The sequence below is a fragment of the Ixodes scapularis genome, unplaced genomic scaffold, assembly GCF_016920785.2.
Source record: "Ixodes scapularis isolate PalLabHiFi unplaced genomic scaffold, ASM1692078v2 ptg000597l_1___fragment_1__unscaffolded, whole genome shotgun sequence".
Taxonomy (NCBI): Eukaryota; Metazoa; Arthropoda; class Arachnida; order Ixodida; family Ixodidae; genus Ixodes; species Ixodes scapularis.
In genome coordinates, this window is record NW_024610006.1 from 480806 (window position 1) to 505067 (window position 24262).

Here is a 24262-nt window from a genome sequence, read left to right on the forward strand (position 1 = left end):
CTGAGGATATTTTATTTCAACCTCGAAAATAGAAAAAAAAATCACTTTAGCGGGCAGTTTGCCACTGTTGGGTATTTAGACGCAGTTAGGCACAGTTAGAACAGTTGGAAATTGTTACAATAGGGCATGAAACATGCTACGCACGTGCCAACGTCGCACTTTGTGGTGTGTGCGCATGGTAGTTCACGGTTGTCTTCAGCGCACCTATGCCTGGAGTGGGTCATTTGATTGTATCGCACACCTCCAGATGCACTGTCATCGTGTGCCCATCTTTCTTTCCTCGATTGGGGAGGAAATGGCTGCGCCTGCTTTACCAAAAAATCTTGCGCTTGATGAAATGTCACCCAAGAAGGACATGAAACTGCAGGTACAAACTGCTTTCCCCGGAGCTGTGCTGAATGATGGCGTTGACAATAGCCGCATCTCGGATGAAGTAGAAGTGCGGCTCCACCACCTCTTCGACCTTCTCTCTAGAGCAGGGGTGGCCAAGCTGCCGCTCACGAGCCGCATGCGGCTCTTCGCCTGTTAAAGCGCGGCTCGCGGCTTTCCTCCACTGCCCCCCCCCCCCCCCACACACACACCCACACTTCCCCGCTTCCCTCCCGGTCACACGAGCACTTCCCCAAAAAGAGAAATGGAACGCGTTTTAAATCGAGACAGGTAGCCATTTGGTAGTCTTGTGCTACTGCTACCTTACTCGTACAGTTGGACTGCTTTTGACTTGGATAGATAGAAAATAGTTTGAATTTCGTTTTTTCCTGTGGACAAAAGTCCCCCCCCCCCCCCTCCCTCCCTTTGTTGCCTTTCTTCTTCCATGCGGCTCTTGAAAGTTTCGTGGTTTTGTTTGCGGCTCTTAGGCCGGGTCAACCTGGCCACCCCTGCTCTAGAGGGTAAGCGTTATGCTTTTGATCGAAACGATCTACTTCCCCTATCCACGCATTGTAGTCTTCCACAACAATGGGATACTTCACGGGTAGTTTTTGTCGAGTTGCCGTCATCCTCTCTACATCCACCTGCTCCTCCGTCTGGTTCGTGGTGGTTGGATTTAGGCAAACATTCTTACTGTCCCGCCATTGGTAGGCCGTGACATCATTTTTCTCGTGCCAGATGTAGCCACCTTTTTTCATCTTGTCAACCTTGACCTCATTGGGTAGGTCTGTGCCGTCACGTAGCTGCTAAAGCAAACTTGTATAACTAAAAAAACAAAAAAACAAAACAAAAAAACGCTGACTACCAGGGGGTACAATTCCTTCAGACAGACAGCACAATATGCTCCCAGAGAGTTCTGTTTTTTGGACGATCTTAGTTTTCTCCTTGGTACAACTGAAACCTACAAGGTAGCTAGCATTTGAGTCCGCCAGGCACCAGACTTTGAAGTCCCGCTTTATTTTTGGCTTCATTGGCATGTACCGTGTTTGCACGATTCTAGCACGCCCCCGACTGTAACGTGCAGGTAAATTTAGCTCTGAATAGTTTTAAGAATAATTTGATGCCGATTGTACCGCACAGGTAAAATAATGAGTGCTGAACACCACATCCGTGAAAGACACACATGAAACCCGCCCACACGCACTAACAAAACAGCCACACTAGTCGTCGTCGGAGTCCGACGTAAGTTTCAAAATCTCGCCCTCGGTTCCGTCAATGGCGTTGAAAAGGTCACACTTTTGAAAGGAACGTACGACCATCGCCCGCAGGAGTGCTTTCCAGGCGTCGTGTACCCATTGCTCCAGGGCCCGTTTGCTCGAAGCTGGTTAACTAACCGCGGTTAACCGGATTTCCCTACGACGGGGAATTTTGGGTCACGTGACCGGCAGAGTAAGGACGGCGGGGAAACATGGCGGTGCCCCGGTGAGTGAGCTCCGCTCGCTTTGGAACTAATACGTCGCAGTAGCTGCAGTAGCGGGCGCGTTAGTCAGCAATGAATGGTGCAGGAGGTGTTTCGCGCTGCATTACCTCACTTAAAACGCAAAACATGAGCAATGACCTCGCCGCATTTTTTAGATAGACTTTCGACTCTGACCTTTCCTAAGCCTAAATGAACGCGATAGTTGTCGGCATGGAAACGTTTTTGGAAAGTGGATAGCCTTGACTCAATCGGCCGGGTATTGATAGCACACAGAAGCATGGAGCGTTCCCATAGACCTCTTGCTTAATTTCAAAAGCACCGAGGTGCATGCTACGAGTGTAGTTACACGCGCTGCACCTGCTGGCGTCTGCAGTAATAACTGTTCTGAAGCAAAAAGCCTAAAACAAATGTTGCCGTGCACGGGCGTTCGTCAACGATTTATTATGATTATTTACTTCAAATCTTTTATAAGTGGAAGGCCAGCGCGCGCGGATCATAGAATTACACTTCCAGCGTTCTTCTCGATGTTCGGGTAATTTAATAGGTCAATTTTCAGTGGAGCCAAGTTACAGGTTTTTCAATTTATGAGTTCTTACATGCTGGCCAACCATGCTGCCGGTGGCCAACCATGCTGCCTTTCACTGCTCACTTCTTTCTCATCGTTTTTAGGACTCAACTTCGTCGTCCTCTTTCGAAGTCGGAAGGAAATTTCAACGAGGCTTTTCTTCACTTCATACAGCCAAATATTTAGAAAATTTCCAAACAAGGGTTAATTTAGTTTTACCTTGCCAATTATTTGTACCACGAGCAATAAAAATGGTTTCTTAAGCTCAAATGTATGCCACGCTGCGTCGCGAAAACCAGGCAGCGCGCATTTTTTGGGTCCCCCCATTTCGGGAACCTTTCCACAGAAGCCACTTATATTCGCTACAGCCAGCAGGTGACACCAGCCACCGCCCCATAATAAAACACGGAGCTATCGCTCATCCAGCCCTCTTCAAACTTGGCTAGGTACTTGTAGGTACCTAGTAGGGAAGGTCGGTTAACTTTTAACCGCGGTTAGAGTTAACCGGCTTCGAGCAAACGGGCCCAGGTCGTCGAGCGTTGCTTTCTTCAGACGCCCTGCTGGCGTCAGTGTGTGCTCGTATGCAGTGAGCCACTCGTTGTACGCTGCACGCACATAGTCCTTCGTTGGTTTGTTTAAGCACACGTCCAGTGGCTGCAGTTGAGACGTCATCCCGCCGAGGATGATCACCAATGTGTGGGAGCATTTAGCAAGTTTGTCCTTGACACGCTGGCTGATGTGGCATCTGAACAAGTCTAGAACCAGCATAGAAAGCACTCTCAAGTCGGCTCCAGCCCTCTTTCGCCGTACGGCGTCAATCCAGTCGATCATAAGGTCGGTGTCCATCCATCTTTTGGGGTGCATCTGAACAATGACATTTTCTGGGAACTTAACATTGGTAGGCAAAGTAACGTCGCCGTAATCAGTTTTTTTGTTACCTGCTTGGCTCCTCTTGTTCGACCGTGTAATTCGAAGGCATGTCGAAAAACATGGGTGTTAGGTCTGCGTTTCGGATCTGTCCTATCATGTGGCCCCTATATTGTCGAAGCTTGATCATAAAACATTGGAACATGACAAACTTCGCTTCATAAGGTTTCTGGAGCTTCTGACAAATGCTCGTCTTTCGTTGCAGCGAAAATTCTTTTTGCCGCATGAACTTGGTGATCCAGCTCCTACTCGCTTGGAATCAAGTGCGGCGGATCTTGTAACCTGTAGCAAGTGCGAAAGAATTGGCCTTGATGACGTCCGAAGAGGCGGGTAGTTGCGCCAATCCTGCACGCACGTTTCCGGGATGCCCAGTGATCGTGACGCTGCTTGATTACCTTCCTTTCCAGCAAGGATGATCACTTTCTGTTTGAATGATGCCTCGTAAGGAAATCGCTTCTGTTTCTCCATCTTGCAACGATCGCATCAGCAGCAGCTTGGCTCAAGCTTGCGGTGACACGAGACAGCACGGCGCTTGGCCAATACGAAAGTGAACATTGTGGTATGTGATTATGTGACTGAATACGTGATTATCTGTCTGATAAATGGGAAGAAAGAAAGCGCTGCACACTTTGTAACGGGCGGTAGCATGCGTCACCTAGCCGATATTTTTAGACTTACTTTTACTTCAAATTTTTATTGGGCCCAATTGTAGCGCGCATGTCATTTTGAGCCTGAAATTTCTGGAAAGAAAGTGTGCTTTAGAATCGTGCAAACACGGTACTGCTCTAGTGTTGATCTCTCTTTGAAAAGGATCATGCTCTCGTCTACGGCAAGATGGGATGATGGTTCGCACTCGCTTTCAAACTTTTATTTCATCATATGAATCAGTGGACGCATTTTGTAGCAGCGATCATTGTCTTCCGCATCCCCGCTGTCATGAGTGTTGTCGTTTAGATTCGGACAGTTTGTTATTTTTTGGAATCTCTCGCACGAAATCGCTTGCGAGATCTCCTTCACGTTTTACAGGCTGTCCGAACTCTAATAAAGATGAAGATGGTGCATGGGGTCTCTACTCGTAAGGACGAGCATTCTGACCTATGCTCTCAGTTCTTCGGGCGTGATAGGGGTCCTAGTCTGTTCTTCTCGTTTGACTTGCATACAAGTTGGTCCGGACTGTAATGTGACCGATAACGTCTTCAGAAAAATAAAGTTGGAATGCGTCCAGTGGCATGCTGCCCTCTGAAGGCTTTGTTGTGAAGGCCACACTCCTTCGGCAACTGCACCATCTTCTGCAGCGACTGATTTTTCAGTCGAGATGCGACGCTTCTTGGGGCTGACCGTGAAGTCTTTTCGGGGCTTGCCTTTTCTGATTTTGCGTCCCTGGGGTCACTTGCTTCTCCTCGATGCTCTCTTCGGCGTCAAGGTCGGACGGCACTTTGTGGTCGGATTCTTCCCATTCATTTTCACGGTCATCAGCGTTATCTGGTAGACTAAGATATAAATCGAGAGCTTCCTCAATTGTCAGTTTCTTTTGTTTTCCTGCACAAGAATGTGGCAAACAAGTGTTAATAAATTAGAACACAAACTCTTATTAAAGAGCGCTGTTACATCTAGTTATGGTGTCACTCAGAAGACTTCAGCTTTGGCGCTCTATACTACTAAAATCTGTGAGTAATTTGGAAGCTCAAAACCTGCTCAGAATACTCTTGACAGGTTCACCGGGTGCAAGTTGCACAGTTTGTACTCGCCAGGCATTTTGTTTTTGAGGGCAGAGCCATGTAAAAATGACTTGGTTCAGCTATGGTAAACAGATACGGTGAGGCACAAAAAACGTGGAAAGTACGCAGCCCAATCTATCTGCAGCGACTCAAACTAAAATGTAGAGCTTCCTAATGCTTCCAAGAGATGGCGCAAGTTGTAAAATTGGGATAAGCATGTCCGAGCGACTGCTCAGGGAGATGCCAGATTTATCACTACAAGTGGGATGCATATGTCCCAGTGGTAAACAAAAAAAGCTAAATTTCTTTCAAAGACACCGTGTTTTTCAAATAAATGCAGTAATAAATTGTCGCCATGCTCGACATTATGCAACAATGTTATCTTCATTATATATATAAAAAAAGATGTTCTTTCACACCGTCATTTAAGCTATCCTGAAGCTCAAGGAGTGTTTCATAAAACTGCAATTCCGCAACGATTTGCAGGCGGGGTAGAAGCATGTGAAGGGCATTGCCAAGACTCGCTGCAAAAGCAATGTCAGGTCTGCTAATGTCCATGTGTGGCCTTGTGCACGTGTTTGCCTTTATCCTGTGGGATCCTGCAAACTCCTCTCGTGTACGAGTTTGTCGAGCCCTCAAACAGTCTCGTTTGGCAGGAGGGGGCCTCGACTGCTGTGACGTCAACACCCTCTGCCCTACACCTCCATTTCTATGCATAGGATTAGCATCTGTTGGTGACGCTCCTTGAGAGGCTGATGTGCCTGGTGGTACCAATTGCTCCGGTGTGGGCAACTGGCCGCTCTCCTCCAGTTCCAGCAGCGCCAAGCATGCTGCCGATGGTTCGAGGTCACCTAAATCCTGCAGGGGAAATCGCTTGAACAGAACGCAGAAACGGGAATGCAAACTGCTACATAACTCGCTTGTGTGGAACTTCCACACAGCAAAAAAAAAAAAAGATATGCTTTTCAGGAATACTTTTTTTTTTATTAAATATTGGGGTTAGGGGGCTGAAATATGCCCAGCTAGTAGAAATCGGGCTCCTCTTTTCATTCATGCAATCCGTTCGCTGATAGCTGTTCTGGTTCAATATCTGTGCTGCATGACATGCATAAAAAGTACCAGTATTGTGCACACAATGTTTCCTGCTAATTATAAAGGTAAAGCAGCCTAAATAGCCAGGTTGGTTCCCCAATAACTAGTGTGGATATCTATTTGAATCAGCAATACCTAAAATATTTTTTTATATAAAATTTAGAAAAGTTTGTCAGTATTTTTAAAATTTCACTTTTTGTTTAGTATTTAAAAACGAAAAGTTGTTGTACTTACGTTATAACTAACAAGATTTGCACACTCTGTGCAGCCTTAGAAACAGCTGTGTAAAATTTCATTGTGATTTGACAACTAGAGGAAACGGGCAAAAACACTGTAGAGAATATGTTATATGTTTATATGTTTATATGTTTTGTATTACCCCACAAGCTTCCCCCCCTTATGTATTGCCCCACAGGGCCCTTAAGGAGAAATAAATGAAATGAAAAACACATTTCAAAGTCTATTGTTATGCTAGATACCAAACTTGCCACTCCAACTGCACGAAACTTGAGGCTGACATAGTCCAAAATGTCTATCGTTGGATCCCCAGACTAAAATTCTCCCGCAGCATAGGTAGCGCCCTCACGGTCTTTGTGCTTAGAGTCCTTTGCACGAGCATGCTTCTCCTGATGGCGTCGATGGGATCTCGCTTCAGCGGTCAGCTTCGGAGACAGGCTTGTTCCCCTCTTCAAGTCAGCTGCACTGCTCAGACGGACCAGCTGCTTGGAAGGGAGGACTCCGAGCCCTTCCAGAACTTGCTCAAGGCTGGAGTGGCCCCTATCGAACCATAGCGCAGCAATGGCGGTGGCAGTCTCCACCGTAGTCCCTGCAGCAAAGTGGGTCTTAGGGCACAGCATCCAAATCTCGGTGTTCAAGGACTCAGTAGCATTCTTCATCTTCCCTGCGGACAGCGAGCAAGGAGCTTGATGTCTGTCAACCACTGGTAAATGGAAAGCACTGCCTTCCCTTGTGCTTTGGTGAGGAAGGGTGTGTGGGCCGGAGCTGGTGGTTGCAGAGCTATTGCCCTCTTATGCTTGCACCAAGACTCCTCCCCTTCATGGCAGAACTTGTGGCTGCTGGCTCTGTCAGTCGAGCATGAGGGAAAAAAGGATGCCCAGATTGCACAGTACATCCCTCGCACACTCCCTCGGTTGCTGGTGATGGCACTTTGGTAGTACTGCTGCAGCTGTAGAATGGTCTTGTCGCCAAGCTTCTCCCCACGTGGTAGAGGCGTCTTTAGCTTCGTCAGGGCTGTTCCAAGACGCTTGGCAACATGGTTCATACAGTCCTCCTTCGTCACCGCGGTAGACCCATACACCTCTGCATTTGACACTACCGCGTACGCATTGCTGTCTCCGTCGCTGAGGGATGTTGTAAACTGCAAGTCCGTGTTGTATGTCTGTGTCCTATTCCAGATGCGTAGAGGTGCTGCAGTTTTTATTGCATGTGATGAGCAGTCTACGTTCTTCTCGCACACAAGAGAATGAAATGCCTGCCACACTGCAGCCCTGGCAGTAGTCCTACAGCACCTCGAAATCCAGGCAGAGGCCTGTGTCCACAGAAATGGCAGTGCCAATGCCATTGTGGCTCTTATGTCCCCGTTTCTGCCACGTCCCGTCAAACATCACGGCGATGTCGCTCTGACCCGCTTCAGACGCAGTTGCTCGCCTTGCTTCTGCAAGGTTGTCAGAGACGGCTTTGGTGGCAGCAGCGTGGACTTTTTTCGAGATGTTGTGGAACGTTTCTTGATGGAGCGGTTTGGGGAGACCGAGGATGCCACAAAATCTAACCAGCTGGTCGTGACTGACACTACTTTCATGTTGAATGCAAAGGTGTCGTGGGCGCTTCCACTGCTTTGTTTAGGGTCGCGCATTTCACGGCCGGCGGCGGTCGCACGATGTGGTTTATATGCAGCTGAAAGAACTTCGGGAGGGCATGCAACGCTCGTGCATTTGAGTTCCAGCAACGATGCAAGGCCGTTGCGTTTGTTTTCAACTTCCACAACGGAAATTTTGCTCTTGCCGCATGTCCCCCACGCCGCGCCGCTCACAAGTTGCGTAAGGGTTTGACTTTCGCAGATAACGGCGTTTCCGCCGCTTCCTTTCTCAATGGTTTCATTGCAAAATGTCATCTGCTTCTTTCCCGAAGCACTTGCGGAGTACGACAAGTCGTTGATGAACTCCGAAGCGCTCTGTTGCTCGGCGCTTGCGGTGCTCGAAGGCGGGTTGGGCGCGTCGCCATTCTGCTCGAGCGGTAGGTCCCTGGGTGGGTCCATCGCATTTGTCCCTTTTGTGCGTTTGCTTTCGCCTTCCCTTGAACGGGCGCAGTGGCCGACTCTTCCGGAGTCGAAGGTGGCCTTTCTCGTCGCCATCGATCGTGAAAAACGCTCAATAGTCGCAGAAACCATAGTTCTCGTTTCAGATAGCGTGCGACGCGATACAATTGGCAAAGATGCGCTAGCTTCACTGCATGGTTCGTTAGGGTGTTAGCAAATAGCAGTACCACATTTATGTCCCGTAGTTCCTGAAGGCTCGTCGGGACGCGGGAAAATGTTTTTTTTATTATTATTTCTACCGCTAGTACGAAACTGTGGTAGGAGTCAACGGAAATGAAGGCTTATTCCTCCTGGTCGAAGTGACGGCAACAATGGCTGACGCAAACTTTGGGAGAGACGCGAGCTCGAAAAACCTCGTAAGTGACAAACTTCTCCATTTTTGTGAGTCGCGGTAAAGGCCCGTTCACACTCTTGCGACCGAGTAAGACCGAGAGAGACCAGACCGGTTTTCAAGCCTCTTGCGATCTCTTAGGACCAGCTCCGCTGCATCGCATCCGGTCCTAAGAAGTCGCAAAAGGCTTAAAAACCGGTCTGGTCTCTCTCGGTCGCAAGAGTGTAAACAGCGCTTGAGGCGTTCAAGTTTTTTTGTTTTTTTTTTGTAACTTCTAGGCCGAATTTTGTAACAATTCTTTTTTATATGAAACTAGAAGGCATACAGATTGCAAAAACATTAAAAAACAAAAATCTGAACTTTGAGCCGAAGCGTCGATTGCTCGGTTCACTTGACAGTAGCAATAAGAAAGGGCAGAGGCAGCATCACAGCTCTAGAAACTCCGGGTATTGTAGAATGGACAGTCTTCAGCGATATGAGGGGCCCATTGGAAACACGTGGCCAAGACAGTGACTGGCAGGGGTGCGACATGCCTTGTGGACAGCTTCACATTGTTCCACATAGAATGAAATGCGATAATGAAACTAGTTGAATCAGTGCACTAGGGCTGAAGAGATTTATCACTTCTGGGCACCATAGAATTTCCTTAAGTGAGAGTATCCTAGCCTCTGTCTTTCCAGTGCGCTCGGAGTGTGTTTAGCATATTGCTGGAGACTGCGTCACTATAAATAGAATTCCTTTTTTAGGGGGCTTTTTTGTTTTCACATCAGAGTTTTCTAGGGTCTTTCTTTTCCCACAAATTGTTCCAAATTTTCTGGTGTTAATCTTGGGTGTCAGACAAAATATGGCTGCTTGTTGGGGCTTATGTTTGGGGAACGACACATCGGCATGGATTGCCCCAACCTCTGGGGAAATGCATGGGACCCGAATACCTCGGAAACATTCCGTACCAATAAACAAAAAAGGAACTAGATAAGGGGTGTTCCAAAGATACCAGGGACGTAAACAGTTAATTGGGGAGTGTGTTCTAACACCGTAAAATAAAGCAGCACAGAACTATTTCTTTGAGTGAAGCTTAGGATTCTTCATTCAAAAACTGCTCCAATTTGGGGGTTTTCGGTTTTCTGCGACACTGACAGAACTGGACCGCAGGTCAATTTTGCAGGGTTTACCGGTGCTCCGATAAACCCGAAAAAATATGGAATCCTAATTATAAAGGACATGACAAACCGGCGAATCTTTGGACCTGCCTCCAAGAATAGCCAATCGCTTAAATGAAAGAGGAGAGTGAGAAAAGGGTAATTACACAGGAGCCACTTGCAAACATGCTTATCGAAGGCAGTTGTTAAATAAAATGTATGTCTTCATGCTCCAGTATGTCTTCCATCTCGGCATCAGCAGGCATCCCAGGCTGTCTATTTTCTGCGGGGGTTGCGGTCTCTCCAGGGCAATACATTTCCGCAAGGATCTCTGCATATTGAGAAAAACACCAAGTGACAGAATAAAAGCTATGCAGTTTTGTGCAATATTTCTCGTAGGTAGAAAATTTGAAATAGCTTTCAGCTCATCATGCCCAAGTCCCGTTAGAGTGACAAACAAAAATAAACAACAGCGACAAGCGATACCTTTGGCAGTCATTTAGTTGTCCGGTGCTCTCAAAGTAAGCACGGGTCATCGCAAGCCGGCCAAAGATACCCTCGCGTGCATGGTGCTCGTGTTTGAGGCGCGACGGTGTCGGTTGTTTCCGTTAGTCGCTTTGCCGTGACTCGGGCATTAGAGTTTGTCTGGAAAGCTGCACTCTTTATGAACACCTGCCTCCTGGCACGGAAGTGGGGGCTCCTTCACTCCAGTTTGTAGACATGGTGTTGTGTGAGGCTCCTTTTGTCTTGGGACAAACCAGGGTTCTGCCACGTCATCGTTACAATGCATACAAAATACGGCACAATCTGCAGTGCCCTTTGTTGTCCAAAACATTCTGTGCCTACCATCTGCACAGATTTGACCATCGGGGAACCCCAGGAACTTGAAAAGAACCCACGTGGGAGGCTGGACACCCTCCTCGCCAGCTTTACTCTTGCCTTTCGCCGCTCTCGTCTCTTAACATAGCGGTTGCGGATGGCCTTCCACATTCTGTGACATTCGATCACCTCCAAGCTTGAAACCGGGAACCTCATCAGGATGGTACGAACAAATGACAATAATTACAATCAAACGTTACGAAGGAATAAACAGCATTGACTTTACGGGTTGGAATCGCAAAGTCGACCTGCTCGTGCATCCTACAAAAGCGCAATGTTCACTACGGAAGTACCTGCGGAAACGTCTCGAGCATCTTCGAAGGATGTTCGTTCGATAAATGTGTGGGCTTCGAACATGTCTGCAGTCAGTTCTTGAGTGACCAATATGACCATCATGGAAGGAAAAGCCTCAGACAGTGTCCCTGAAGACCGTCTCTTGACCAATCAAGATTAGCAGTGTGATCGCAACTTAAGAGTATGTCACTGAAACATCTCGTCATTATGGTAGGTGCACGTGCCACCTCCCTTGCATCCAGTGGTGTAGCCAAGGAGGAGGCTATCACTTTGCCGCCAATGCACCAGCGGCTCCAAAGCTGGTCCTGTGTCGCTGTGTCGCCGTCGTCCATGTGCCAGGGACTGGAGTCGGCAGCTGTAGTGATTCGGAGCTCGAGGGCTCTGCGGGATGTTGCCGCCAATTGCGGCGCCGGACTCCACGTCCGTACAAAAGCGTTCAATTTTTGTACGTTAGCCACGGATGTTCTGATAAAATAAATCGACGTGACCCATCTCTTTTCACTGGACATGGGGGCTCCTTCCGAGACGTGCAGGAGGTCGTTCCTTTGGCTGCCTCTTAAAGCTTTGAGGCAAGGTTTTGGAAACACTGCAGAATTGGCGAGTTCCTCGATATTGTCGGCAGGCACGGGCATAATAATAATAGTTTTATTTGACACGAATTCAGAGTTGTGATTCAAGTACGGCCCCGTCCAAACGAAGTAGGGCTCATGAGTCAGAACCCGGCAGGTGAGTGTCAAAAAAGTGTACTCGGTTGTTAGTGGCCCGACTAACGGGGGAAAGCGAAAAGTTGCGAGGTAATGGGAGAGTTTTACGTATATCATTGTAACTCTTTTACTGCCTTCCACTCATGCGCTAGTAAAATTTAAACAACATTCAAAAGTGCAATTTTTCTTTGACTTCACTTTTGTGAAGTCGCAACTAGTATGAAACTGGAAAAGGATATGGGTGACGACATAAAACTGTAAGTACTCCAAAATATTGTAACTGAATATCGCATAGCATGCTGCAAAAAGTCATCGGTGCAGATTGGCATATTTAAGTTTTTTAATACTATAATTTCCAACAGCGAATTAGTGGCCTACGAACAAAATGAGCCTGTTTGTGTTGAGTGTAATACAACTATTCAAAAAACCTTCAGCAGCGACTAAATAGCGTCATTGGTTACGACTTTAATAATATAAAGACACGTTCAATTACTTCATGGCCACATCCCTCCAAAATGCATACTATGGTTTAGGAGCGTATGAATTAGTTTTCTAAAAATCTGTCAAAACAGGGTTCATAACGGAACTTCCATGTTTATAATTAATACACAATAAAAGTTATTGAACAAAAGGTAAGGGTGCAAACGAGCTGGTGTTGGTTTAACATTTTGACTACCGTAAAATACCGGGCAAGCGCCCAATCAAATTTTGGAGATAATCGCAAAAAAAATGGTGGATGAGTGCTTGTCCAGTCATCAATTTTACATATAAATGTGCGCATATTTTCTCAGATCTTGCAAATTCGGTAATGGGCGCTTAATGTGAAATGGGCGGATGCATGGTATTCTACGGTAAAAATCTCGAGACTGGGAAGAGAATGGATGGACAAACACAAGACCTTGTGTTTTTCCATCCCTTCCCAGTCTTGAGTCAAAATGCATAAAAGTTATGCTTGCTTCAAAGCACTATTTTTTGCAAAAGAATATAAAAAATACCTGAGCCATTAAAGGACACATGCAAAGGAAAAAAAAATTTTTTTAGACAGCTTAGATGGAAAAAGGATGTCATAAAACGATTTTACAACGAAGAAACAAAATTTTTAGAGCTATATTTACGGCGCTATACGAATTTGTAGTTGGCGCTCGCGGGAGCCGCCGCTGGTCACGTGGTAGGCCCGCGCGCCGCCGCGCTGCGTCGCCGCCGCACGCTGAGCGTTGTGCGAACGCCGCTTCAACGCGTTTCTCCACGCCGCCGTCGCCGCCGCCGCACAAGTTCGTCTGCTTCGGGGCGCCGCCGCCGTCGTCTGACCGGCGCACAGGTCTATCACATCTGCTTGCACTTTTTCAGGAGTTTCCTTTGGGCTCTAAAAGTTACTTATTCGTCTTGGTTTTTTGTTATACTTCAAACAAAGATGAATAAGTTACTTTTAGAGGCCATAGGAAGGTTCCGAAAGAGCGCAAGCACCACGTGATAAATAAAGACCAGTCACGTGATAAATACAGACCACTTTTCCGCGGTGCCCGCGGGCGCCAACTACAAATTCGTTTTGCGCCGTAAATATAGCTCTAAAAATTTTTTTTCTTCGTTGTAAAATCGTTTTATGGCGTCCTTTTTCCATCTAAGCCGTTTAAAAAAAATGTTTTTTTTCCTTTGCATGTGTCCTTTAACGTAATTGTGGCCGAAACAAATAGATATGTGTAAAACACATTTCTATTCACGCACGAGGGTCACACAATGCAACCGCTTTTCTGGATAGTCTGTAGTAAAGAATTACAGGACTGTTTATTAACTAGGTCCCATTTGTAATTTGTGGAATGAGACAACACAATGCACCAACTTCAACTGGTTCGTTAGAAAATCAAGGGTATAAATACTCTGCATCATCGCGCCCTTCAACCAATCCCATGCCACGCCACTGATCTCAAGAACTGTGTCTCTTTGTCGCCCAAATCGATCGACGCCACGCTGACACATCGATCTCCGTAGTTTTTTTATCAGGTCTGCCTCTATAATTTTCCTTACTGTATTATCTCTGTTTTTTAATAACAGTGCACAAATTAAATTCAGGTTTGCACCCACAGTCATGGAAGTGCATCGACAAATGACCGTCACGTTTTCTAGCCTGCTCACTAGACATAAAGAATTTATACTATTCCCTTCCGCACGACAAACTACTGACCTGCGTAGAGGAAAGCATCGATAAACACGGGGTGGTGGCCTTTCAGAACGCAGCAGGAATGCCTGTAGATGACTTTCTCGAATTGCTTACATTTGATCTAAACTCGACCTTTGTTGAGTGGAACAGGGGAGTGTATATTCAGAAGCGAGGGTTGTGTATTTGCTAGTGTTTAGCTCCAGTTTTACGTGATATATTTTTAGCCCATCATGACAGAGTTCTCTCGGAATGCCTGAATGACTTTAATGGTAGCAAGGTTTTTAGATTCGTCGACAATTATTTAGTTTTTCTTCACCATGATGTTTCTCACTTTTCCTTGGTGGTGAACAGCCTTTTAACAGTTTTTAGTACCATCCTTGATCCTCTCAAGCTTACGCACGAGGTACTTGTGGACAACGTCATACAGTTTCTAGATATCAGGCTCACACTTTTGGAACAACACGTGTGTTGGAAATACCAACCAAGAGCAGATAAGCCCCTGTTGCCGTTCAATTCATCTCATTTGAAACTTGTTAAGAGAGGAATTGTAAATTTGTGCTTTGTGAACTCCATCAGAAGGTTGTGTCATCATGCAATGCCTTAAAGTCTGAAGGAGCAGTCAGAACGCTTGGTGGCTGCCGGTTTTCCAGGGACGCTCCTGGTGTCGGCTGCAGAAAAAGTTGTAAAGAAGCTACGAGTAGTAGCGAGTCCAGACCAAGATGTGGCTCAAAAGAAACAAAGTCTGGCGGTTGTGCCTTACATGCACAAAACCGCACGCAATATCAAAAAGATAGCAAACCACGTAAATGCTCGGGTGGTTCTTTCTGCACCGGAAAAACTTGCCAAGTTGTGCAAAATGACGGACCCTCACCGCAAACCACCGGTTGGCTGCGTGAAGAAGCATCGCAGCTTGTTTGTAGAATGCGCAGCGAGAGTCGTCTATCAGATCTCGCTGACGTGCGGTAAAAAGTATGTGGGACAGACGGGAAGATGTCTAAATGACAGATTGCGCGAACACAACCAAAAAGTGAGCGGACAGCTTGACGATCATTTGTCAATGCACTGCCTTGACTGTGGGTGCAAACCTGAATTTAATTTGTGCACTGTTATTAGAAAACATAAAGATAAGGCGGTAAGGGAAAGTTTTACACATGCACACGCCCTAAATTTTTACACATGCAGAAATCAAGAGGGGGGTCAGGACATCCGGACCTCCCCTCTGAATCCGTTCCTGGCTGAAACTACCGTTTGCAATTCGACATTGGAAGGAATTGCCAAACTTGTGGTTCCTTAGCAAATCTCAAATTGTTTTGCAGCCATACAAATCCCAATATTGACCAGTAGATGGGCGATATGGGACAGGCACGTCAGAAGCCACCTCTCTTCTCATTTGTGTGTTGGCAAGAAGTTGTCACTGAAATATTGCCTGACCGTAGACTGCAAAACGGATTTAATTTTGTTTCGTTAGTTGATAATGAACGATAATAGTCAACAGCCGAGAATGATCTCGCTCTCACCCATGACCAAAATAGGAGCCCTGAAGGTAATTTTGGCCACCAACTGGTTGACGTCAACTTAGCCAGCTTGTCTGCACTCCGAATAAAGACCGGTAGCTACGAAAATGAAATAAAAAGTGAGTTTCAGACGCTATTCTTTTTTGTCGCCGATGGCTCGAGCACATGAGGTAAATCTTGACGCGAAAGAAATCAAGTGACCTCGAGAACACTTCCTCCGCACATAGAATAACGTGGGGCAAACATCTGTCAACATGGCATCTAGCTTAGTGTGTGGGAGGAATCAAGATGCTTCCTTTCGTAACAACAGTCAGGCATTCTTTCACAATGTCCTTGACCTTCATTTTACTTTACCACAAGACTCTGTAGGAGAAAGCAGGTGATCCCAAATCGGTTCTAGATTTTCTTACCGTGTAAGCAAACTTGCCTCTGGGCTCACGCCTCATTTTTCAACGTCTGCTGCCGCTGCAGAAGTGGACGCCACTCCCCCCGCAACAGGGAGCACTTTGGTGCTGATGGAAGAGAGTAAAAATGTTTTAAACTCAGACCCGATATCAACTGTGCTTGTTCTTAGCAGTAAGTGATGTAGCATATCACCGTCGGTGCTGAATCTGGCCCTTAAGGAAGGCCAGTTACTTGAAGAGGTGCCATGTTGGCACGGCAAGACCATCGCGGCCAGCACCGCTCCGGCCTCTTTGTTTCTTCGATTCTCTCGCATACTTGGCCCTCATGGCCAGCCAAGCCTGACAGCAGGCGTTAGAGTCGCTGCCTGAAGTGAATGAAGTAAATGTGGCATAAATAACTAAAGTATCGCTTATGAATACAAGTTTTAGAACAGAAATCATGATGGAACTAGATTTATAACACAACTTCAATTAGGACAGCCAATAGGTGCAACAGACATGCACCAGGTTTGCTTGCCAGTATTCAACCCAAACTTTACAAACCTCCTTCAGCATCTTGAAATGTAGTCTTTTTATGTTCTGCCTGTTTGATCTCTTCATTACTGATCGCTCGATTAATAATGGCTTCCCATTTCGTGCCATGACTTTGGGAAATGGTTATGCGAGGTACGCAAACGAGAGGTGCGAGCAGTGGGTTGTGGGTGGGTGTGCGCTGCCCACTCGGACGTGAATGGTCACAGACAGCTGCAGGGAGGCCGCATCTGTGGCTCCGAGGCAAACCGCCGGCCCAAAGAATCGAATCCCCAGTTGGTGGGTTGGAATCCTAGCTGGAGAGAAGGTGCCAGGTAACCGAGATTTCAGTTTCACGTTCAAAGAATCCCAGGTGATGTAAATTAATCGCTGAGGTATGCGACGGCCTTCCTTGATTTGGCATGCAGAACTTCGCAAACGTTTCTTTGCGAATGGCAGGGAAGTCTATTGGCACTATCACCTCCGGCGTGACCCAAAACAAATCTTTGATAACACTTTGGCGTCTTGCGAGCTTCGAGTGTACGCCCAGGCGCGTGCAGCTGACCGTGAACGGGAACGTTCATGCATAGTGAAAGTTAGACAGAAGGCAACAAGCGTGCGACGAAGGCAGGCCGTCCAGAGGTGCCCTGGGTTGAGGCGCAAATTATATAGTTCTGTTAAGAGGTCATACTCACAGAAAGCGATTCCAATTGCCTTCCAGGAATTTTTGCGCTTCCCAGTGTCCCTGTAGTCCATACGGCTTGCGTTCCATAGCCATGGACACCGCTCAATTTCGATGATGAGTGCTTCTGAGCAAGGAGCCACTGGAGGAGCTGCCATGTTGTCAACGGAGAACAGACTCATGACTGGCATACAACGCCTTGATTCGTGATTGGTCTGTTCCCATACTGTGATATTTAGTCTGACCTGTGTATACAAAAAGTACAAGGGACAAAAACGGATCCATTATGCTTTGTACCATGCACATCTAGCATGCAAATTACGAATTCAGAACCAATGAATACTTTCGTGAAACTTTCATTTGCATTTAATTTTTTTATGTTATTGTACTGCGCAATTATTCTTTTGTTTCTGAAGAAAGCCTGTGTTATGGGGACTAGCCGAGAAACCAAAGTAAAAAAAAGTCATAAATTTATATTTTGATAACTGACGCTGGCTTTAGTGTTTTAAAGGAAACCTGGTAAGCGGGAGGTAGATGCACAACAAAAATAACCTGAAAAGTTTGAAGTTGCTTGTATAAAGTGAAGCAGAGTAATAGCGAAACAATTCGAGTCATTGGGTGGCATTGAGCCATGGCGTTGATGCAAAATGCGCTGCAAAAATCGACACCTGCATATACCCACATTTTCATCGAACGTGTATTGTATAGGGAGACACATTCTTGTGAAATCTCTCGGTGTAGTTGACTCGTTCCTGTAAAAATTTAGAACATCTTCACCGAGGGCAATGACGAAAAGGTTAGCAGATAACTTTCGGTCGTGTTTGGTGCTCCGGACGAGAGATGGTGCCACCTTTCTGTTTGGAATGTCAAGAAGGAAAGAGGGAGGGGAGAGCCGTCCCTCCCTCTTTCCTTGACGGTCGCCCGACCTCCCATCCCGGTAATCATCTTCCGATGATGGACTGCAGTGCTTTGTCATTCTTGTTTATTTTCGCAGTTATGGTTGCTGCAAATATATCCCATGGTTGAACGTTAGGAAAGTACAATACTTCTGGCTAGTGAAAATCAATTACAACAAACTCCCATGAAACTGAACACACTTAAACTGAATTCATGGATACGTGGAACAAAGTTGGAATGTTTGGTTGGTTTCTTGTAGATTCTATGCAGAAAAAGCTTGCTTAACACAAACCACTTCGCATGCCCATTTGTTGGTTCAAACGTTTGCAGCATAGTGCACATTCTGTGCAACTTCCCTTAGTGGGCAAGCTGCTGAGGCTGCCGCACAATGTCTCCTACCCTGGGACGACGGAACGGGAGTTTGTAGGAGAGAGAATATTGGTGTTGACAGCAGTGGCAGAGGATTACCCACATTTCCTGCCATATTGCCGCCACGCTCATAGCCGAAGACAAATGTAGTCAAAGCTCTCGAGATAGACAGTCGTGTCAGTCGTGTTGTATAATCTTACTCTATAGCAGTGGCTCTCAACGAGGTGTGTGTTGTGGACCACAAATGCTGTAGCAACGTTCACAATTTTTGCCTTGCCATCTGACGATGGTTACATCGCCCTTTCTCTCGCCTTTTGCATCGAGGCTCTATCGTCCTTCTCGCCTTATTTCGTTTTCACTTTTCAGTGCACATCCCTGCAGCCTGTATGCGCGGATAGCACTGACGGCCCAGATACTGACGGCATTGAGTTCTCGGAGTAGTGGAAGTAATGTGTAGTAGTTGTCAAAGAAACACTTAAAGTTCCTGAACTTTGGCAAGTGTTTCATGAGCCTCATCACAATGGAGCCACCAATTTTGAGGTGCTTGTGCTCGAGCGATTTCCCCATTTCTTTTCCGTGATACAGCTTGAAGTCACTTTGCCATAGTATGTGAGCTGCAGCGGACAAACACTGACACCTCCAGGGTTAGGTTTGTTTTTGCAGAAATCGCTTGGCCGCAACTCTACTTATGAAAGGGATCATCTGCTCATCAATGCTGTTGTTCTCGAATGTAGTAAGTTCCAGATACCTCTGTCTGACAGCATCCAGCACGGGGTGCACCTTCCGAAACTTATCAGTTAGAGCCCGGGGCGAAGATGTCTCCGTGCCGTGCAAAGCTGACCGGAGCTTGAAAAATCTGTTGACCCCCATCGCCTCCGATACGCTGGGGATCTGCGTTGCCGGCTGCCAGTACATACGTATGCGGGGAAACTTGGGCGTCCCCATGATCATCATCATCCCGAAGAATGCTTTAACATCCTCCGGAGTGTTTCCGAGATTTGTTTCCCGAGGTGCGCAGTCCGTAAATGTTCATGCACCCCGCAAACTATACGAATGGTGAGTTCAGAAAATACCTTCGAAAGTATTCCCATGGCTCAGCCACCTCCTCTAAAGTCATGTGGTTGTCATCCAATGTTGTGTCAGGGGGCTCGAAATCGCTGCTTGTCCAAACAGTCTGCACCTTTTGATTACGCGCTTCCTCCGCTTCATCATTTTCCTCTGAAGCAGGAGCCGGCTGTTGCAGCCCTGAAGGCCTGCCTCGTGTTCCAGGGGGTTGACCTAAGTGACAAAAGGCATTCTCTTTAACTTAGCTAAGCAGTTAACAATGTCATCCAAATATTTAAAGCGCCTGTACTCGCAGATCGATGAGGCTCTCTGTCCTCCTTAACAGAGAGGCCGACATCGGATGCATTTCCATCGGAAATTTGCATTAGCAACCTCTGTGCTGTGGCACTGCCGACCCTCGTGCGATTTCTCGCATGATTTCGGATGTCTGAATTGGGAAGAAGCAACACATTGTCACTAGAATATATGAATTTCCAATGAAAAGCTCCTTGCAAGAATGATAACGGCACTATAGCACTAATGTTTTCTTCGAAGCACATTTTTGCACAATGTGGCCATAGCGGCACGCTGTACGTGGGGGGATCGGTGGCCGAGTGGGCTAAAGCGCATACCCAGCTCGACGCGCGTGGAGCGAAAGATCGCGCTGCAGAACCCAGGGATCCTGGGTTCGAGCCCCACCCCTGCCCGTTTCGATCTGGATGAGCATCGTACCGGCGTGCGGTCGTGTATCACTACTGCGTGGCGCACGTTAAAGACCCCAGGTTAGCAGTCGTACTGCACTGGCGAAATTGCTCATCTACAGTGTAAACCAGTGTCGCCTGATCCTGGCAGACCGACCTTACACTGTATAAATCACTAAACGTCCAATTTTTGACACATGTGTTTGTGAAATTCACTAATCCGTTAGAGAAGCAATTACTGCATCCTAACATTTCAAGCTACTGTGTTACATTCATTAGCATCTTTGGAATGCTTAGGCATGCAGCAAGTCTCGTCAGAAAACATCCAATTAAGCAAAGATTTGTTTTTCGGAGCCACTCGCCACCCGCGTCGCTGTAGAACAAGGAGGCATCCATCTTGCAACGGTGTTATTAATTGTAGTTAAAGGCAGCCACGGCAGATGGCGCCACCAACCCGCTCCATAAGGTGTACACGATCGTGTACAACCTGTCTCCAGCGGTACAGGCCCACATCTAAAGAGTAAATAAATTTGCAAAGTCGAATACACAAATGTGTATGCCATGTCTAGAGCCCTGCTCGGATAACAGTTTGATTATGCGCATCCGATCTGCATCTGCAGACTTTGGATCCGCATCCGAACCGCATCCTCAAACTTTTTACATTATTGTATCCAACCCGCATCCGCATACTTTGTACCCGTATCCGAACCACATCCACAAAATGTGGAACCACATCCGACTCACAATCCAAGTATTCATTGTATAACAAAACACCAAGCGTGAATGAAAAAAAAAATTCAAATAGCACTTTTTAAGCTGTTTGCTTATCTTTGTACAAAGAAATTTTTGTGTGACCATTCAAAGGGGATGTCATTTTATCATTATCAGTTTCATTGTAATTATATTAAAAGCGATCAGCCATCCCGAGACACTGTGCGTCGAAAAAAAAAATTATCTGAGTTATGTGATTGTCAAACAGGATAGTTGGGCGAATTGGTATGTATTCATAATGAAACAGCGCGAATTTTACAGGGATAGAGGAAGGAACTGGACAGGACGAGCGCTGACTAACAACTGAAAAGTTTATTATCAGGAAATCACGAAGGAAACGTACAACAACACGACTCTCCAATCGCGATGGAAATGCGCATGCGCCTCACAAGATTGGGTGCTATCTGTTACACAATTCTATGTGCGTCATCCCCGATCTAAACATTCAACCCCACTGTCGAGCAAATTCAAGGAAGCCTGACTCACGCAGGCTGGCCCCTCCTCCTTTATTCTATGAGCTTCGACAATCAAGCTTTTTGGTCCCTGTGTTTATACAAAACAATGGCCTTGTCAAGTAACGGTGTACAGGCGCAGTCCCTGCAGTGTAACGCCAAGTGGGAGCTTCCTGTTTCTGTTAAAGAACTCCGGTGCACCCGCAGGCAAATGTTGAGGCACTGCCCCGTCTGTCCGATAAATACCTTCCCGCACGTGTTTTGGAATCGGTCGTTAGTCAGCGCTCGTCCTGTCGTTCCGTCAAACAATTAAAAAGTAAGAGAGGTTCATAGTCGTCTGGCTACGGCGCAGTTGGACGAATATTAACTACCAGACTTTTTGGCTAGGACTCTAAGCATACAAAAAAGAAACACACAGGCAGTTCATGGGCTTCCTATATGCGTGCGCTGTTGATTCCGAAAGTTTACAAACCGTGGCACCACAGGGTCGCGCTCGCCGTCGGGGCACTTGTTTTGTTTTTGGAATCATGACCACACTACTCTTTGTGGAGAGGGGGAGGTCTCTTCTACTTTCTTTTGACTTTTACGTTTGAGGTTTTCTTTTCCAAAAGAAAGTTTTCCGCTCTTTCCCTGCCAGTGTACTAGCTTTCTGGAGACGATTGCCACCATGTATTCTTTACTTTTTCTATAAATAGCATTTTTCACGAGATGGAACGCTAACTGAAGGGATTTTCAGTCAGAATCACATCTTTCTTAGGATTCCTATCGTTTCTTCGAAACGCGTTTTGTGGAAACACGTTTCGTGGACAACTTTTCATGGACATACATTTTATGGACACGCTGTACGTTTTGTGGGCCCATGTCCCTGTGATGTTTTGTCTACAACGCACTTCTTCACTAAGCCGCTAAAAGCTAGCGCGTGATTCATTAAGGCGTGCTTAACTAAACCGTGCCCCCCTCCCCCTTGGCAAGACGCAAAAAGTTTGTTACGAAAATAGCACGGCTGTGTGCGATGAAACGTCTCATGTTTTACGATGAAACAAACACGGGAAGCCTTCCAGTCAAACGTCGCATGTCGACGAAATGGTCTGTTGATGAAACGTCAGCCGACGAACTGAATGCCACCGGGTAAAAATTTAGATCCGGATCTGTGGATATCCGCATCCGCAGCCCCTGACATCCGATGCGCAATTCGCCAAAATTTGTCTAATTTTTATCCGCATCCGCCCGTTTACTGCGGATATCCGCGGATAATCCGTGGTTATGCAGGGCTCTAGCCATGTCTGAAGGGATGAAGAAAGGTCCCCGTCGTGCCCCAGTGCGGAAACATTTTTATCACATTTTTTGGGCTGGTTACAACATGGAGTGAAGGGACTCACATTTATGTTAGTGGTAAAGAGAGCTTGAAAGAAAGAATAATGTGTGCATTAAACTTCTCAAAGCGTGTTGCGGCGAGATCCACAGGTCACCGTCTTATGCTGCCACTGCGCTTCCAGAGCCGCCAACCAGAAATGGGTTTAAAAGCTAGACAAACATCATTAGCTTTTGGAGACTCACGTTTGCCGTTCAATGGCCTTAGGTTTCGAAGGCCCGAGTTACGAGCACTTGTCTCCGACTGCCCGTCTGGAAAGTTGTCGTCGGATTCGTTCACGGGGCGCACCTGGCGTTGTTGCATGTTCTCATAGAGTTGTGAAGCAATACTCTAGAGCACGGAAGGTTATCCACTGCCTTGAGGTTTGCCTGAATTGTTTGTTGGAAAAGCCTCCACCGTGCAACTAAAATGCCAAATGCATTTTCAGAAATGCGTCAAGCCCTTGACAGCCTTTAGCTGAAACAATGTTCCAGGAGTGTCGGGGTTCGGCTCGGATAAGTTCTCGTGAACTTCTCCATAAGGGGAAATGTCTCGTCTCGAACTAGAAACACGAAAGGTATTTTTCGTGGATGACAAGGAAGCTGGAGAGTACCTGACATTTTCTGGCCAATGAGGTACTGTCTGGACACTGTCATTGCAAGAGCCAAATTCGCCAATGTCAACCATAAAAAATTTGTAATGAGCATTACCCACTGCCAAAAGGATGATGCTGTGCGTTTATTTGTAGTTGATGGTTGCCGATCCACAAGCTTCCAGTGCATTGTGTTTACCGTCAGTCGCACGTGCAGAGTTTTGGAAATTTTCGGGGGTCATTAAAAGCATCTGTAATTTCTCTTCACACCTCTTCAGTTCGGGCATGCATGTACGATGGTGTTAGGACTTCTCGCAGTCCTTGACTTGTCTCCTGCACACCCTGGCTGGCAAATGAGAGGCTGTGACAGTAGCTCTTGGCGACGGCTCGCCGAGATGAGCCATGTGCCAGGTGCTTGAAGTGAAGAAAGGAAAAAATTATAGCTGCCTTTCAAAGGAACGCCTTTGGAATTTAATCTTTGCAATACTTAACTGGGCATGTCTATCCTGAGTCGTGCATTTAGGGGAAGATCTTCCTCGGGCATACTTCTTTTTGATACTGTCGAGATCAGTTTGACGAAATTAACGGGACTGGAAATCACTTCGCTATATCCGCTTCTTCGTTATATCTGTACTCCTAAACCCCCCCCCCCCCACAAAAAAAAAATAAATAAAAAAAAAAGAAAGAAAGGGTTGTTACGGGTAATCGTGCCTGCAGAAAGCGGTCGAGGCTTCCTTGCACGCGCGCTCTTCAAGATCGGAGCTGCTTCTCGCCAACTGCGAGAACCTCCGATCGAGAAAAGATCTTGCGAGCTACGTACGGACCGTGTTGACAGCTGCGACGGCCACCGCCCTAGGATACCGGCGGTGCACGGCATTCTTTACGTTTATCCGCACTTCGATCAGATTGGCACCTTTTGTTTCAAGGAGATTGCCTTCGACTTCCCCATTGAGGTGCCGGCGGTGCTGGGACTCTTCATCGTTCAGT

At 46.6% G+C, this 24262-nt stretch overlaps 1 long non-coding RNA gene and 1 pseudogene across 6 annotated transcripts; both read right to left on the bottom strand.

The window, feature by feature from the left end:
• Window positions 1-6286: 6286 nt before the first annotated feature.
• LOC121834152 lies at window positions 6287-8111 on the bottom strand (annotated as a pseudogene).
• A 1945-nt stretch (window positions 8112-10056) lies between these two features.
• LOC120848260 lies at window positions 10057-17333 on the bottom strand. 6 transcript variants are annotated; one of them, XR_005798929.2, is made up of 3 exons: window positions 17112-17333; window positions 15913-16729; window positions 10057-10287 (listed from the first exon to the last, which is right to left on the bottom strand). It is a non-coding gene; the product is annotated as an uncharacterized LOC120848260 (long non-coding RNA). The 6 variants fall into 6 exon arrangements; XR_005798927.2 differs by having other exon boundaries at window positions 15913-16733; XR_005798926.2 differs by lacking the exon at window positions 17112-17333 and having other exon boundaries at window positions 15913-16271; window positions 16450-16886.
• Window positions 17334-24262: the final 6929 nt, after the last annotated feature.